General features: G+C 42.3%; 1 protein-coding gene across 1 annotated transcript in view; it reads right to left on the reverse strand.

The window, feature by feature from the left end:
* The window catches only part of ZDHHC17 (zinc finger DHHC-type containing 17), a 131,086-nt gene that overhangs the window by 111,560 nt on the left and 344 nt on the right, over nt 1-19,182 (reverse strand). The window lies entirely within an intron of this gene.

Here is a 19,182-nt window from a genome sequence, read left to right on the forward strand (position 1 = left end):
AACTACTTCACGGTAAGGGTGGCCAGAGCCTGGAATAGGCTTCCCAGAGAGGTGGTGCTCTCACCTTCCCTGGAAATCTTCAAGAGGAGACTGGACAGGCACCTGGCTGGGGTCTTATGACCGCTGCCACCCCCAGTGCTCCTTCCTGCCCATGCCAGGGGGTTGGACTAGATGATCTGTCTAGGTCCCTTCCCACTCATTGATTCTATGATTCTAACTACCTCTTTTCTAGTGTATAACATGTTAAAACATAACTTGAAACTTATTTCCTTCTACAGTAAATACTTAAGCAAGCAAATTCTGCTTCAGCATACTGTGATTCAGAAGGGAAGTAAAACTCACATTTAAAACCTGAATATACTGGATTATCACAATCCTAATTAACAAAGGGTTTTATCCTCATTCAAATGTCAAAGACTATAACAAGAAAAATTTACTACAGAGTTGGCAGCAAGTATTCAAAGGTGATTAATAGACAGACATTTAAAATTAATGTCACCAATAAGACAAAAGGCATAGCATAAAAACTCCAATATTTCACATGGTCAAGGATGTAAAGCCATATGATCATTTATAAAGACCTTTTTTATCACAAGGGATTCCAAGAAGATCCCACAAGCTCTCTCACGCCCTCATTTATATTCATCTCTTGCTAGTTGGTTTAGTTGTTAACACGTTTAAAAAGCTCAAACTATTACTCTAAAATATTCCTCCTACCACCAAACGTGACTTAAGAACTCAAATGTAAGAGGAAAGAAATGTGATGCTGTTGAACACTGTGCCTTAAAAAAACCCTAATAATTACATAGCTGAAAATCTAGTTACCCATTACCTATATCTGGAACTTTAGTAGTTTCAGTGAAAGACATACTGAGAAAAATAAGTGACCATTTTAACAAAACTTTTAAAGCTAAAATAGTAAACAAATACACACATTCACTCATTAATCCTGACTTGCAGATAAAATAACACAGAAGAGATTTTACATATAGTTCAACCCTAAGCCTGGTGTCAATAATACCAAGATAACCCTACTTGTGCAGCCACTTCCATATCTGGAGTCCTGCTGCTAATGTAGTATAGGTGCAAAATAACAGAAAATAACTTATGAAGCCACTACATTAAAACCACATTTTATTTGCAGGTGGTTTTATATTTCTCTCTTTATATTTGAATCTTTATTCAAAGATTCAAATGATACAGGTAATCTATTGACATTCTGTGTCCAAACTTGTGGGCTCGACTGCATGGGTGTGATACTTCAATAGTAGATCTGCCATTTAGCAAAAGTACAAAAAAAGTGTGTAGAAGAAAGATCTCACTGATACCATTTAGACTGAGACTCTGAAAGGAAAAAGAACTTTGCACAGACCAATAAAAATTTTTAAAAGTCAACCGTAACTACATCATCTTCATATAACGGGACTTGTTCCCTCAAAATAAACTAATAAAAAGCCCAAGTAGTATTAGAAACTAAAAACTAAAGTAGAAGCAAGAGTTCTTGTGCTTCTAAACTGTTATTTTGTAGTACACTTTAAAAAGTCAAAAAATATATTGTTCAAGCAATCTAGCCATTTTCCATTCTCCAAACACTTTGAGAGGGTTGATTCAATATGGCAATTTAACAGACTTCAATTTAAAAGCAATGGATGTCAAGTCACGATATCTTTTTGCGCATCATTAAGGACTGCAGCCTTGGCTAAATATGCTACTCTATGTAGAGAAACCCCAGAGCCCATATGGAGTCCCAGTGAAGTTAATAGGAGGCTACCACAAAAAGCAACCTATGTCACTCTGACCTGGGAATAATGAGACAAATTCATCCAGACTGTAATAAAACCAGGGATGAGTTTGCTCAACATTAATCAGCTGCTGATGCTGAATCCGGAGAAGGGAGTCATAAAAGTTCTGGGCAATTGTGGATATGGTCAATTGTTTTTATTTTCTGAACAAAAAGGAAAATTAAAATGTGATAATACAAATTATTTTCTGCTTTGGGGAATTAAAAGGACAACATTAGCTTAAGAAAGAGAACGACTATTCTGGCACCAAATATTTCACCTACCATTATCAAAGCAACAAGAATGGATGAAAAAATCATCTTGTTTTAATTCACTTTGTGCATTGGGCAACAAACTGCCTCTATTCAGTTCTGCTATCACCACCATCCATCTGGTTTATGTGGGTGCTCAAATACCACAGGAAAGGGGAAAGAGAGAGAGAGAGAGAGAGAGAGAGAGAGAGAGAGAGAAAATAGGGGATTTTAAAAAACGATTTCCCAAACTGTCAGGGACACACACACATACATATACAGATACAGAGTGAGCAAGCAAGCTTTTGGAACAACTTTTATAGGTGTTTTTGATTGGTGGTAGGGCATCACTAGAGTCATATTTGAACCTTAATATTCTCCTCACTTGGAGGGTCCAAAAATGTTTCCAACCAAAACAAAGCGATACGCTAAACATATTTCTGTACGTACAACACCTCAGTTAAATGTGTGAAGCCAGGAATCTATGGACTGAAACGGAGAAAGGAAACTACTGCTGATCCTTTCCACAGAAAATCTGTTGGTTATTGGGATGGGGAAGGAGAACACAGGGTCATCCACTTCAGACACTTAGCTGCAAGCAAATATGAAACATGGGTTGCACAGCTCTGTTCATGGAAAATCAGAACAGTGGTGGGGTGGACATGCGGGGGATGGTTTTTCACATGAAATTATGCTTCTACAATGCTCCACTTATGTCCATCTGCAGCTATTATTACTCCACCGTCTGTTTTCCGGTAAAATTTGCAAAGGTTGAGGGGAAGAGAATAAGTACTATTTTGGGGGGAATAAACTAGAGAAAAGTAATACAGGATATAAAGAGATGCACAGTGGGGCAGAAAGAATGCAGAAAAAAAGGGAATTAGAAGACCACCTGAGGTCCCCCGCAACCCAAACCCTTGCTCAGTACAGAAGTACATGCATCTAAATCATCCCTGACAAACGTTAGTCTAATCTGCAAGAAAGAACCTCCTGAGAGAGATTCTGTCTTGGTAACCTACCTCCACTATTTAGCCATCCAAAGAATTAGGAAGAATTTCGTAATAACTGACCTACACAAGCTTAAGAAGCAGCCATCTCACCCGCCTACTGCAACAAGCGACAGCTGCCCAGCCACATCAGGAAAGTCTGAGGTGGCAACCACAGGCCAAGCCCCACCAGGGCCAGCACAGACTAGTGGCACTGTAGGGGCTCGTCACAGCAAGCAGGCAGGCAGGATGGCTACTTGGCATGCTGCATCACACAATGTCCTGTGCGGGCCCAGACACTGGCAGCACTGTGCAGTCCTGGCGCCCAGCCAACAGAAAACCATGCCAGGTGGCAGGGAACAGGGAGGGGTGGGAATGGGGGTCATGGTGGAGTCTGCTCATGGCCCAGCCCAAGCTGTGGCAAAGCAGAGCAGTGCAGGACACAGCCCTCCCTCCTCAGGCTCTTGAAGGCACGCAGTGGGCCAAACAGGATCACTCAGTAGCCAAATACAGCCCATTGGCTGTATTTTGTGCGTGATCCAAATCTTTGAGTGACTTAAAAAAAGCGAAGAAAATTAAGTTCTTACTGGGTGGGAACAACTTGACCAGAAATGTATCAGGGCTTAAGTTTTCAATCTCATCTTTATTTAGTTAGAATTCTCTAAAAGACATCTTTTTTTCCCCTTTCTGAAAAACAAATGAATCATTGGTACTTTCAATATTAACCTTTCACATTCCCACTCCCCAATCCAACTCCTCCAATATACCAAATCCCAATCTTCTACCCAACAACAAACACACATCCCTCCAACTTCTTCAACAAATGAACAAAGAGGGGGTATTAATTTAAACAAAAACTCCAGGGAGACGATCCACAGAAATTTTTCTAAAGAAATATAGTGCATGAAAACACAGACTAAGAATGGAAAAAAAATGGTGTTACTGTGTTAGCAACTCTTACTTTCAATTTATATACAGCAAAAGACAACAAGCAGGTCAGTCCACCTCCCTGGACATAAGGAAGGGAGGGAAATACTGTGGCTTACAGCTGTTACATGGAGCTCAGGAGGACAGAACAGATGGCTGGAATTCCTTACCCTTTAAAATGTTATGTAATAGTGCAGTAAGGGGATAATGACTGTAATCAAAGTTGTACAAATTTCATGTTCCTATGGAGTTAAACGAAGTCCTACCAAAAAACTCCAATAAGATACTAAAAGTTTCTATTATCACATAAAATTATATCTATAAGCATAGCATACTAAATTGTCAATCTAAAAAGATAGCTAAGAAAGCAACGGAGAGTGTGAAAAAAATATAGACAGCTGATTTACACAAGCAACTGAATTCTTCCATGGGTGTCTTGATTCAAGCAAAAAATATTAACGAAAATTGTGAAACTGGCAATTATAGAGTGTTGTTTAGGGTGGAAAAGTCAAACCACTCTTTATAAAAATGTTACATCAAAAGATTAAAGAACATAGCACAAAGTATGGCAAATAATACAGTAAAATCCCTGTTATCCAGCATTCTACAAGCCAGAATACACTATTAACCAGAATTTCCGGCCAACTGGCCAGACACAAGGGAAGCAGGGAATGCTCGCACGTGGCAGCCACTGTCACCACCCCGCCTCCCCCGAGCTGGTATCGCTCCATGTGCGGCCATCCTCCCCACCCCCAACTGGGCAGCTTTCTCAGGTAACATGGAGGGGGGAATTTTCACATAACCAGCCCCCAGCCTTCCCCACTCAGGCTGGATAACAGGGATTTTACTGTACCTCCAAAGGTTAATACCTAACATCCCCTTCCTACATATGAAAAAAGAACTCCTCAAATTTAAGTGATCACTGAGGGACAGGTAAACAAACAAGGCAGTGGTTTTATTAGAAAGGGAAGGGGAGGCAGAAAGGAGAAAGGGATTAAGTTTTTAAGTGATAAAATGAGAGCTAAGAATCCATAAATTGTGGATTTCTTATTTGCCATGGATGGATATTTTTTGGCCTAGCCTGTAACTTAAAAGCTAAAAGCCTGATTTAGAAAGAGACAAAGTTGTTAAAAGGGAAGTATAACATTATAAAAATAATACTGCTAATAATAATTCTGGTTCTGTCATTTTCAGTTGCTTTATTTTTTGTGCATTTAGTGCTTTGAATACGGTCCATCTCATTGCTTCCCTTTTACAGTCCCCTCTTATTAGCATGGATCCTTCACACACCAACAATAGGGACATCAAGCTTTGTGAGAAGTGTGAAAATAGGACTGTAAAGCCAAAAAGATGCAGAGGAAATGTAATACCGCAAACAAAGTAACACACATTACATGGAACTGAAATCAGTTTCAAGTCTGTAGCACACTCTTACACAAAAGAAAAGGAAACTAAATAGACATACTCTGATTTAAGATTTCTAAAATAATCCTTACATTAAGAAACTGTTTACAGGAGGCATTTTCTCAGCAAAGTATCCATCAAACCGAGCAAATGTTCCTGCACATCCCCAAATGGGCACTTTAAAAAAAAAACTACCATAAGAAAGAGGCAGACAAAATAGCCACTGTATTTAAGTCAGAAAAATTATGTGATTTCACATACAGCTGACGAAGAATAAGTACTGCTTGCTGAAAAGCAACTGTCCAAACCTAATTCACTGACTTATCATCATTCAGTAACTTTATGAACACTTCTAGACTGAAGGATAGTATGAAATGTTAACAGATATCAATACTGATATGTTAAATAAGAATTTCCCAACTATCAAAAATGATACAGCACACAAGTATTGGGAGTATCTGGCCAGATACATTGCCTGAGTTCATAAAACTTCCAGTTAAAAAAGCTTAAATGCATAGCTTAAGCTATAATATTCAGAAAGCACACTAATACATTAAGCCTAAAGCTTAAAGTATAAAAATAAGCTAGTTTTAAAGACTTAACTACTGAACATTTAAAGTGGTATGTTACAATACCCATTTCTAATCGGCTCCAGATGCTTTAAGACACAGATATCAATTACTAATAGATCTGTATTGATCTATTACTAATAGATCAATTACTAATAGATCTGTATTGTCAGCTACTGGTATTTCATTCAAATCATTTTAACAATGCATGAATCCTGACTTAACAGCAATTTCCTACTTGTATCATTATTTAGCAGATTCACAGAATCATAAAAAATATGGCTGGAAAAGATCTCATAAGGTAATATTGTACAACCCCCTGCTAAAAAAGAAAGAAAAGCAATCTTTTACCAGGTTTTTAAGGAACAGCAATGCTTCATATTAAAATATCACACAAAATTAATTTGTTAAAATTATGTGCTTTCTATATTGTACCAGGAGGGGGGAAAGTCCTAGTGTTAGTGCTCTCCCCTAGTGCTACCATGCCAAGTTTGCGTTAATGCACCCTCATTCTCGCCTGCCACGTCTTGATCTTATGAAAGTTAAAGGGAGGTTGCCTGTCGTCTTCCTGGTCACGGTTCCTACTACCCCAATCCTTGTTTATACAACAGGGTTCCGAACACCCAGCCTTATAGACTATGCATGGCTCCAACCACCCCTGCACCATGCCCCAAGCCTCGCAGATGTACCGGACGTTGCACCCTCTCTGGTTCCTGGGCACTTCGCAGCCCTTGTCTCTCAGCCGCGCCCCACAGGTGCTACAGCTTCTGTAGGCTTGTCTCAGAAACGCGCCTCACAGGCACTCTGGCTTTCCACAACCTTGTCTCAGAATCACTCTCCACAGGTGCTACGGCTTTCTACAGACCCCTTTTTGGGGCTTCTCACTGCCCCCCCTGGGGATTCTTGGGGGTCTCCACACAGCCATGGCTCCCCTATGAGGCCTCCTCCATCCCCTTATAGCCTCACCCGGTCCTCCAGTTGTAAACCGTCAACACAAACTCAAGCCCTTTGGATATAACATAAACCTAAGCCATCTGGACATAATCACCTTCACGTCTGTCACTGGATTTCTCCATCTCTCACCCAAGCATTCTAGCCTCTTCCTTTTCCTCACTCCGGCAGAGTTCCTACCCCTATGGCTGCTGGCAGGCAACTGCCTGCCTGGCTTCAGCCTGGGAGTTATATCGTAGTCAGGCCCTACCCCTTCTGGTCAGCTGACTCCCAGTGGTTACCCTGGCAACCCACAGCTAGGGTCCTCACTTACAGCTCCACAAGTAGCAGGCACCTCAGTGCCCTGCTACATAAATATTTGGTACAAACTAGTAAGTCCTAAAATCTGACTACTGTCATTTAAAATTAAAAACCTCTTTAAATAAGATACAGATACAGTTTCATAGTAGCTAGGGTCCTAAGGGACCTGAACAGATCATCTAGCCTGACCCCCTGACACAGGCAGGAATGAATGCTGGGTCCACAAGACCCCAGATAGGTGATCATCCAACCTCCTCTTGAATTTGCTCAAGGTAAGGGCAAGGACCACTCCCCTGGGAAGCTGGTTCCAGATTTTGGCCACCCAAACTATAAAATATTGCCTTCTGATCTCTAACCTAAACCTATTCTCCATCAGCTTATTACCATTGTTCCTTGTCACCCCAGGTGGTGGTGGAGAGAAAAGGGCTCTACCTATTTGCTGCTGATCTCCCCTGATGAGTTTGTAGGCAGCCACCAGGTTCCTCCTCAGCCTCCTCTTGCTGAGACTGAACAGGTTCAGGTCCTCAGTCTCTCCTCATAGGGCCTGTCCTGCTTCCCTTTCACCAAGCAGGTGGCCCTCCTCTGAACCCTCTCCAGGCTGGCCACATCCTTTTTGAAGTGTGGCACCCAGTGTTGGACGCAGTACTCCAACTGCAGCCTGACCAAAGTTGCATAGAGAGGGAGTATCACCTCTCTGGACTGCCTTGAGATGCACCTTTGGATGCAAGACAAGGTATGGCTGGCCTTGTTGGCTGCAGTCTGGCATTGGTGGCTCATGTCCATCTTGGAGTCAATAATGATATAGTGATCAATGCATTAGCATTGGTTTCGCCACTGAATTTTTACTGTTAACTTTTCTGGTTTGACAGTCTGAAATTAAGAATTCCCTTGCTACAAACATCATGTACAGTATGTTGGGAATGTGGCTAAATTATGCAACTGGCAGGTGTCATATGCTAAATAATAAATATCACATGAACTATTATGTTACACTTTAAGGAAGCATTTTTCTTAAAACATCTACAACTAAAGACACTTTTTCTAATTTTCAAGAAATCAGAGATACCCAAACCAGTGCAAATTCTCTATATGTTTTTATCAGGGAACTGAAATCCTTAGCATACAGAGTATAAACTTTTCCATGGATCCTTGGGGTATATTGTACATATGCAATATATATTTATTTATTTACACACACAAACAGATGCATACTGGTTTCTAAAGACAGTTGAGATTAGACAAGTGATAACAGCTACTTATTTACAAAACAGAAGCACTTAAAGCAAAGGATGAATAGTTAAGGACATTAGAAGTTCATTTTGGTAAAAAGTAGTGAACAAAATGTGTGTGTGTGTGGGGGGGGGTATTAATTACAATACAACTACTCTACCTGTGAGCTCTGGTTTTTGTTTTTTGGGGGGTTTTTTTGTTTTGTTTTTTTTGTTTTGTTTTGTTTTTTTACACATACTTTTGTTACTTCGGTGTTTTATTACCTTAAAATATTCAGATATGATTTTACATGGGGAAAAATTGCAACTGATATAACAAATAACAGTACAATTTTTATTTGGCATATTTACTCAAATACAATACAAGGTTCCACCCCCTGCAATGAGCATGGAGAAAAGCCCCTCATCTGATAACCGCATACAAGAAAATTTCATTAAATACACTATATATCATTAAACTACTGCCAAAAGCAGCATGTGTTCAGCAATGAAAACCAACTATGAAGGTAAATAAATCCAGCCAATACTGAGCATGACTATAAAAACACAAGGCTCACACTAAGCAAACATGCTGATGGGAACCTACCACAAGGTTAGCACAACCCATTTGAATAAGACATATAGTAGTGCCCATTAAGAGCAGTCCCCCTCATCGCCAACTCTTTTTCAAGTCATAGTGAGCCACTGCACTACACACATTTTTACTTCCTCTTCACTCCCACAGCTAGGTGTACCTCTTACCCATTCCCATTGATTCCTGTTCCTTTAATAGCCTTAAATGCCTAGCAGACATCACAAAACAGTTTCCCTAGAAACCCTCTGTCACCCCCCATCTCTCAGCCTAGCATATACAATTAATATGACTCCACCCTTTATGAGATGAATCAAAACAAGGTTGCCCTACATCTCACCTGCATATAAATTTTTGGAGTATCACAGGACTTGAGACAAGAACCTTGAGTTCCAGTTATGAGTGGTGGCTAATTAGCAAATGAATCTTGGTTGGGGGAAAGGCGTGCACACACACACACAGCAGTACAAAGCTGTGGGGTCACCAGGGCTTGAAACACTGTTGACTCTGATGGGGCGCAGCCCAATGAATTAAACGATAAATCACAAGCCTCTGGCTTCTGACTAATATCACAAATAATTTGTACTATATAAGTAGGTGCCAAAGTGCTATTCAAAACAGAGTTTATACAGCATCTATACTAAAACTCAAAAAAAAAAAAAAAAAAGATAACATACATCAATCAAGTGTATGGATGCTATATGCAAATTGTTATAGCCATGTTTCATTTCAAGGCTGTTGTTTTCAAATTTGTTCCTCACTTCAATGTACTCTGGGAGAGCAGGGTCTGAAAGTAAGGAGGGAGAAGGGGCTCCCCAGGCAAAAAGTTAGGTGGAAGCAGAGATCAAAAGGGCTACCTGATCCCACCCCTCAAATTTAATTTTCCCTGCTGTAGCACTGGGAGAGGGACAAATTCAGGGCAAACCTCCAATAATAATATAGCAAATGTATAAATTTTCCATATATAGAACCTAATTATTTGGGGGTCACCTTATAATCCAGGTCATCTTCTACTCAAGTAAATACAGTATATTTCTTGAGACCAACATATAAAAAGTTGCTCAAAAATAACTAGTTGCATATATGCACATGATTTTTCTTTCTGACCCAACAAAAAAAAGTTACCTGTACATCTTATACTGGAAAAATGAAATTTTAAATCTGGTATTACAAAGAACTTTTTTAACTAAGAGGGTGGTTAAGCACTGCAACAGATTACCTAGAGAGGTTATGGAGATCCCACCATCAGAATTTTTTTTAGGACCAGGCTAGAGCAGCTGTCAGCAGTGTTTTTGGGCAGCAGGCCAGAATGACCCAGTTTACATCTGAGGTTCACTGCCAGAAGCTGGCAAGCAGTGCTGCTTTTTCCACAATTCTGCTCAGCCACAGTGAAAACCCCTCACTGCCAGACACCGCTGACGCCCTTGGCTCTATGGGCTGGATCCAACAGCTGGATGAAACGGTTTAGACAGGGACAATCCAGTAGGCGGGTACAGCAGATGCTCTAAGGTCTCTTCCAACCATATTTTTCTTTATACAATTTTGATTTCTTTTCCAAAAAGGTTGTGTCATCTTGTAGTCCTGTAACCTTTGTGTATTAACACGCATTTTGGATCAGTTTAAGGCTATTATTCTGGGAAGAAGAAATGCATTTCTTCATACTTGATAAAAAATAAGTACACATTTACAGAAATGACAAGTGTCAAAGGCAGGGGCCTATGCATCTCTCATTTGGTAGCCGGAATAGCGAGGCAACTAGAATGATGAAATCACACCATCATAAAAGGAAGCTCAAAATTAATTAGTCTTTTCCTTGTTCTGACACATTCTGTTTCGTGTTTTTCCCTCCTCAAACTCCTCCCCTGTTAGTTGGGATTTTTTGGAATCCCCTAATTTGGGGGTTTAAAAGCATCCTTTTTTGTAGATAAATGTAGATATTTTGTCTTCCATAACTGCATGAGCAAGGATGCCAGGTTAAACTGAAGGGTGCTTGTTAAACTAACCATGCCTCCAGAGTCCTGCATCATACAATACATACTTTTATGGAAATACACGGTTCATTTATCCATCTGAACCACTGAGCATCAACCTTTCTGGCAGACATGGCTCAAAGTAAGTCGCACCCCTCCAAGTGCTACTCCAACCCCTAGCCCCTTACCAAACCACTGCCGTGCTCTCTCGTCCATGCCCTATCTATTGCTATTCTTCATGCTGCATCTGCTGCATGCACTTATTCTGCAGGTTGGTCACCTCTGCCTGCAGAGACAGATACAACAGAGCAGGGATGAAGAGGTCAAACAAAAGCTACAACACAGGCCTGTTCTGACAGCGAGATACTGTTGCCTCAGATTAGGACAGGCTGTAGAACCAAATGACTTCTCTTTAAAACCAGATAGTTGTTTTAAAATGCCTGGTTAGCAATGCTCTGCACATGCATGTTCTTGCACCTGAAGATTTCAGGGCACTTTACAATTGTGGGTGCACATTATCAATTTGCTTCTAGAGCAGAGATGGGCAATTATTTCAGTTGGAGGACTGCTTAAGTAGTTTTGGCAAGTTGTCAAGGGCTGCAAGAGGAAGTCCCACCCCTTGATGAGTGCCTCATCGCCTGGTCACAATCTTGGACCCAGAAGTCCTACCCCGTAGCCCCTGACCTTTGCCACCGAAAATCCCTCCCCTTGCCCTGAAAGTACTCCTTTTGGGAGGGAGGGTGCCACCTTCTTGAAACCAGGGGGGGAAAAAAAAAACCCAAATCATATACTAACCCCCTCCCCACCCCCAAAAAAACCCACAACCCAAACATCTATTATAACTTATTTCATTTTATTTTTTAATATTTAAATATTTTTGTCCTGATCCAAGTGTGTTTGCATAGTGTATGTAGAGGTGACTGCATAACAGCTCAAAATACAGTCTCACTCTTGTATCTTGTGGGGCAGGGCTAAGGAAGTGTATATGGGGGGTATAGTTGGGGAGTGGGGGTGTGTGTGTGCATGGTGGTTAGGGTGTGTGGGAGACAGTGGGTGGGAGGATGCATAGGGGCATGGGGTATGTGATTGGAATGGGAGCTGTGGGAGAGTGTGGGTGTGTGAAGACCTATGGTGAGGGGGTGTGGGAATGTTTGGGGATATGGTAAGGGTGGGGTGTGCATGTGGGGGGGCCCTAGAAGTCCCCAGAGTATGCCAGTCCCTGAATCTGCATGGGATGGCAGCAAGCGGGATTAGCCCCGCTGGGCCCCACAGCGCATAGTTCTCATGCTCCCACCCCAGTCTGCAGCCATAAGTGGTGGCAGCATATGAGACCAGCCCCATAGCACTCCTGCCCAGGTCCCCAGACACCCATAATGGCAGGGTGCAGTACCAGCTTCACCCAGCCCCATAACATGCAGCCATGGACTCAGGCGGGAGCTGCAAGTGGCAGCAGCATGTGGGGCCAGACTAGCCCACCTAAGTCCCTAGCTGCATGTGATGGCAGGGTGTGGGGACAAAGCAACTCAGCCCCACAGCCGCAGCTCCCACCCCAATCTCCAGCCACAACTGGTGGCAGTGTGCAGGGCCAGCCTGACCCAGTCCAATAGCGCACAGCTCCAAGCACTTCTTCCCCTTTCCCCCAGTGGGAGTCCCTGGCCCCAGCCTGGTGTGGCCCTTACCTGAATTCCCACTCTTACAGGCAGGGAGTGCTGGAAACAGCCATGGGATCACCAGCAAAAGCCTCTGCCAAGCATACACGTCTTGCCTCTAATACCCCCTGTCTCAGGGTGGGGGGGGGGGCATTGCTTAACAACCAGAGCCATACCTCCTGCAGGGACACTGTGGGTTGCAGAGGGGCAGTGAAGGCCAGGGCTTACACGGGGCTCATGGAGGGGCCCTGTGGGCCTGATGGAATTGCCCAGTGGGCTGGATGCAGCCTGCAGGCCATATTTTGCCCAACCCTGTTCTACAGTTACAAGAGAAGCTGTGTAGTTTAATTTCTAAATCATGTTTCCTGCACATTAGACATCAACACTCTGTTGCCTGCCTCTGCTATAAACATTTTGGGGAGGGGGGTTGAGGCCCTGGGGGGAAAAAATCACTTTATTCATTTCTACAAAGATTTAATCTGGAAAAGACCTATGTCCTCTTTCCTCTCCGCAGAGGTGGGGGGAGGGGAGAATCCAAGTCATTAGTGAAAAAACAAAGTCATAAATGATAAAGGCTGAACTTAATAGACAGACTGAAGCAGTAATAAATTGTGAGGGGAACAGATCAACAATAAAAAACAACCTGAATCACTTGAGTTAACTGGACACAAATACATTTTTAAAGGACCAAATACTTCCAGATAATGTGTTCTTTGCAAAGAATACAAGGCATACCGGGAGGACGGGACACTATACTAGCAAGCAGTGACTCAAAATTTATATTTTGGTTTTGAGGGGCTTTTTCTGTTTTTCTGGGGGGTTTTTTGTTTTTGTTTGTTTGGGTTTTTTTTACTGGAGACAGCCATCTTCCAGTACAACACTGTAACCAAAAAGGCCTGTGGGATCCTTGGATGCATAGAGAAAAGAATACAGAGTCAGAATAAGGAGGTTCTCTCACCTCTGTTCAGATGTTAATTCAAAATGTTACTGAAATACTGATTAATTCTCATATCCACAACTCAGGGAGGATATAGGAGGAAATTCAGAGAAGAGCCATGAAAATGACTAAAGGTTTAGAAAGCTTGAAGGAGCTCAACTGGTTTAACTTAGCAAGGTTAAGGGTGAATATGGCTGCAAGGCATAAGTACTTATGGGGGGGAATGGAAATTTGGTAGCGATGGATATTTCTATCTAGCAGACTGAAGTATAAAAAAATCTGACAATGGGAAATGGAAGTTAACTTCAGAAATAAAGCATTATACATATACACCCACAAGCAAGGATAATTAACCATGGAATAACTTGCCAAAGTTCAAAGACTATTCCCCAACACTGAATTTCTTTTATATCACAGCTGTATAAATATTGACAGAAAATTCTTTTTTGAACTATATCACTGCTGTGCAACGGGCAGCCCATAAAGAGTCAACATGAAGCCCTCAGGTTCCTATCCAGCTGCCACTGCTGTTCCACTCTAGCTGCAGCAGTTGCTAATGATCTCCAGGATCCCCCTCCCTCTTTCAGCTTCTGCTGCGTGTCCCTAACAATAAGGGGTGGCAGAGCAGGGCAAAGCAGTCCACAGTTAGGGAAGCCAGTGGCCCTGAGCACCAATGCAGTATGGTGCAGCAAGGGGGTAAGCACCTACATGCATGTGACACGTAGTCTGGGGGGCCCATAGCCACCTGCAACATAGGACCTTCCCCCACCTCTGGTGCAACCCCTGGGTCATACACCCCTGGGTGCTTGAAGCTGGACAGTCCTAAACTAGATCATAACTCAGAAATATCCTGTGGCCAGTGTTAGACAAGGGATCAGAGAAGATAATCACAATGGCCCCCTCTCGCCTCACAATCTAATGACAAGACAAGCTAAGCTCTTATTGTCAGTGGTACTTAACCTTAAAAATTCAAAGCAGTGACAGACTTTCTTTTCTTTTAAATCACAAAGGAAATGACAATCAGCATTAAAATGGAGTCTTGAATGCTAGCTGCTGCAGTGACTCCAGTCTCTCCATGATACATAACCAGACTAAATGTACAGACTAAATTAAAACTACGGCCCATTAGTACCTACATCCAGACCCAATGACTTCAACAGAATGCTTTACTACATGAAAACCAGGCTGAAAGACTGGGACTACAACAGCCAGTTCTACTCTCAGTAGCTTAACAGAAGGAGGAATGGCCTCAAACGAACAAGAGAGTTGCCCTCAAAAATAGTCACATGGTACATACACTCAATGAGGTATAACTACAGACAGAGTCTGAGGAGTAGTAAGTTACTGAGCAACAAAGCAAAAATAAAGAGAAATGCTTCTGATCGGAGTAATGTTTCTAATAAACACCACCTTAGACAAGTCCTCTTTCACCTTTCAGGAACTTTTCTCCTTTGTCTTTATACAGGTTGGTCATTTTTACGTCAAAACATTTACAAAGGGGGCCAGAAAAGAGATTTATAATAGCTGATAACTGCCATGTTTCCATAATAGCTTAGTAGGCTCAACTCTATCTTTATAAGACTGAAAAAAATTAAATTTCATTAACAACTTAAAAAATATTCTCTCCGATAGTATATTTTTGGAGTTTGGAAGAGTTAAGTTTTTTCTGCATTTCAGGTAATGTTAAAAATATCTGCATGCAAGACAAATTATAGGCAGTGTAAAATACATTTCCTAAGAAAATGTAGCATCCCAATCCAACTACCAGCATAGCCCAAATTAAGCGTGAGAGACTAGTATGTAGAGGAAACATTTGGGGCTGCATCTGTGTCCAAATCATCGAATCTCTCCAAATCGATTTGGAGGGTTCTGATTTGATTTGGAGAGGTTAAAGAGGTCCCAGTTTGAGTGGGAGTTTTGGCCTCTAAAACTTGGACCAGATGTCTGCCAAACTGAATCACCGACTGAAGCTTCACACAGCCCTACATTTTACCTTTTTTGAAATGGCTGTGAAGTTTTAGCACAAATACTCCCTAAGCACACTTTTAAGCAGCACATTTTTGTACCTATTATGAATGAGATTAGTCCAAAGCAGACCTTACAATGACACACTGAGAGCTATGGGACTCTTTAGCCTGGAAAAGCGCAGGCTCAGGGGTGATCTGATGGCTACCTATAAGTGTAACTGGGGTGACCACCAGAATCTGGGGGAATGACTATTCAGAGTCCCCCAAGGGATGACAAGGTTGAACAGTTATAAACTCCTGCAAGATCATTTCTGGCTGGACATAAAGAAGAATGTGTTTACCGTCCGAGCCCCCAAGGTCTGGAACAGCCTGCCATCGGAAGTGGTTCAAGCACTTACACTGAACACCTTCAAGAGAAATTTGGATGCTTATCTTGCTGGGATCCTATGACTTCAGCTGACTTCCTGCCCCTTGGGCAGGAGGCTGGACTCGATAATCTTCTGAGGTTCCTTCCAGCCCTAACGTCTATGAAATCTATGAAACAATAGTTTAATCACCTCTATGGATCTAAGGTCAATGGGATCATTAAATCACCTACAGCAGTAATGCTCAGCTTTGGCCCTGCAGGCCACGTGAATGGCATGGCGATGCCCCTGCCCACCAAGATCAGCCCCTACCCCAGGGGTGGACAAAATGGCTCATCTGGCTGGCAGCCAGACTCCATTTCCCAGCAGCCACTGCCCTCATGTCTTGGCTAGGTCTCCATGGTGACCCCAGCTGCACCAAAGTGACTGCTTTTCACCATAAAGTTTTTCATTCTATAGGTATACCCCACATTCCATGCTGCTCAATATATTACTTCGCATTTGGCTGTATTAAAAATATATTTTATTGAATAGTGTACCTAGCAACCCCTGCCATGTATGACCATCCTAGCTTCATCCCTATGTACCACATCATCCATCTTTGTGTCATCTGCAAAATCTAAAATTGTAGGCATTTCATATTTATTTCCAAAACATTAATGAAAATGTTGGAGATGCAACAACTCCACTAAAAACGTAAGTCATCAAGGATTCCCTATTGTTATTTTCTGAAATCTGTTATGTAGCTACTCCTTCATCTATAAAAGATATACTTTGATTTTATCTAATGCTAAATATTGTTTACTCAAAGTAAAATGAAACCTTCTCCTATCAAATCCCTTGACCTAGACTGCACTCCTTTTTGGGGCAGGCTGGTACTGTGGTAAAGATATCACACTGCCTCAGGCCCCCCAGTTATGGACCAGTATATCTTTAGGTGAGACACTGCAAATCAAGAACAGAAAGACACTCCCTGCCCACAAAAGTTTACAAACTAAGTAAAGGACTCTGATTTTCAACTTTGCTCTCCAAAGTTTAGAGGGCCATAGAATCAGATGGAAGGGATCTCCAGAGGTCATCAGTCACATCTGGCCCATAGCATCTACCCTGGGTACTACCTATGGGTGCAGAGCGTTCATTGCAGCTTGCTTCCTGGAGCAGCTGCAGCAAGCAGCACAGCCTTGAAGTGGCCACTTTGGGACTCCAGAGCCATGCTGCACAGTTCTGTAGCCACTGGGGCAGGATCATGCCACACACACAGGGCTCACTCCAGATCGAAAATGGATGCTCCATGTGTGGGTCCAGTCAGGCCCATGCCACTGACCTGACCTATTAGCAGAACTACACAGTCAACCTTGACACAACCACAAGACATAACACCAGTTCATTATTGATCTTGTGTTTTACAGTTGAACCTCTTGAGAAAATAAAATTAAATCAATCTTTTAGCATCTGGAGAGGTTTGGTGCCTTTTAACAACATTATTAATTTTGAACAATTGTAGTAGTTTCCAAAATCCTCTTTTATACTGAGTATATGACATTGAAAACAACTCTACAGAACCACACAAACCGGTATGGCCAGATGAAAAAAATACGATGAGAGACAGACATGCTAATTAGAGGGTTCAGTGTATACCTGCAGTATTTATGTTCAAAACACAAAGGGATAAAACTGTTATGTAAGCCACCAACCTTCAAACAATGAACTCAAGTGCACAGTTTTGTCTGGAACCAGTCCCCATTATTTTCAACAGGCTTCTTCACATGAGCAATGATATGCATGGGTATGCATGGGACCCTTGCTCTTAAAAGGCCATTCTGGATTTGCTTTTTTCCATCTCCAACATCATAAATATTAACAAAATCCATTCCATTTCAAAGAGCCTGCCTCGGGGAATTAAACCTCTGATCCTCTGTCCAATGAAATTTATATGAAGTTTATATGGAGTGTAAAACAAGAGTTCAAACCTCAACCCTGCAAATGGACTCTATACAGAAGCTGTATCAAATTGGCAATGTTTTGTTTATTGAACAGAACTGTCCTTTAAACACTGTGACAACACTTGGTTTGATAAGAAAGTAAAAGGAAAAGTGCATCTATTTGTTCTGTTATTACTCTGTAAATCTTTTAGATCGTGAATTACAATATTCTGCTTTACAACACCAAAACCTTCTTCAAGCAATTTATAGTGACATCATATTTCTGTTTGTTATAGACTTTTGTAAATAAAGGAACTGTTCCAAAGTGACACTGACAACCTAGTTTTCAGCACTAGAGTTCAGTGGCTTTCTGGAGAGTTTGTGCACGCTTTATTTTTTGTTCTCTCGCGATTCAGATTACCCATCTAAAAACTAAGGTTATGATCCCACATTGAGAACTTGGCAGACAAACATCTGCCTTTATGTGAGGATCCAATGAAGTCAGGAAGCCAGGTATACCTGCATGGGTAACACTGTAGGAGTGGACTTGTTTGAGACTAATTGCCCAAGATAGCATTTTTCTTAAAGTCTATCCAAAGGCGTAACCATCAGCTGCATGAAAAATGTGAGAAGACTGATGCAGGACAATTAGGGAAAAAACTTTCAGAAGTGACATGAGGAACTTCCCATATCAAGAGGATCCTTTCAAAGCCATGACTTGGGTAAGTGCTCTGGGCCCCAAGAGGAAACATACAGCATGGTTACTTAAACACCTTAAGGTGCCGTCAAGGACCTTTTGTTCATAGGGCACGGTCTAACATTTAACCTGCAGAGCCACTGGTTCTGCTTTGCTTGGTACTGGTAATACAACCAGCGTTTTCCAGATCTAACTAAGTGCAGCCAGGAAAGGCAGGTGAGCAGGAAGAATGAACAGTCCCATTCAGACTAGAGCCTCAGCTTAACCTAAAGGCACCTGAAAGCATCCTGACAGGACCGACTGAGTAAAGGGAACGCTGTCTGTTCAACAACTGAGACTTCCAGCTTTTCCCCACCTGCAAACCAGAGCTGATGAACCCTGGCACAAAGCGGGGAGAAAGTTCAGGCAGGAAACATTTGCTGGCCAGCTTGGGCACCCTCCACCCTGCGATTCTGCACTGATGCCCCATAAAGAAAACAAACCTGCCAGCCCTAAAATGCATGAAGACAGTGCCAAAACCCCTCCTGCCTGTGACAGCTGCCCACCGCCGGCACACGAGGCCCTGCCCCGAGACAGCGGGACCCGGGCGGAGGCCGCGGCACGACCTGCCAGCGCGGGACCAGCGCCTGCGACTGCCGTGGGCCGCAGCTTGCTGCGGCGGCTGGGCAAGAAGGGAAGGCGGCCCACCTCCACGGGCCCGCGCGGG

The sequence above is a fragment of the Crocodylus porosus genome, unplaced genomic scaffold (genome assembly GCF_001723895.1).
Source record: "Crocodylus porosus isolate Cpor-Errol unplaced genomic scaffold, CroPor_comp1, whole genome shotgun sequence".
In the NCBI taxonomy this organism is placed as follows: Eukaryota; Metazoa; Chordata; order Crocodylia; family Crocodylidae; genus Crocodylus; species Crocodylus porosus.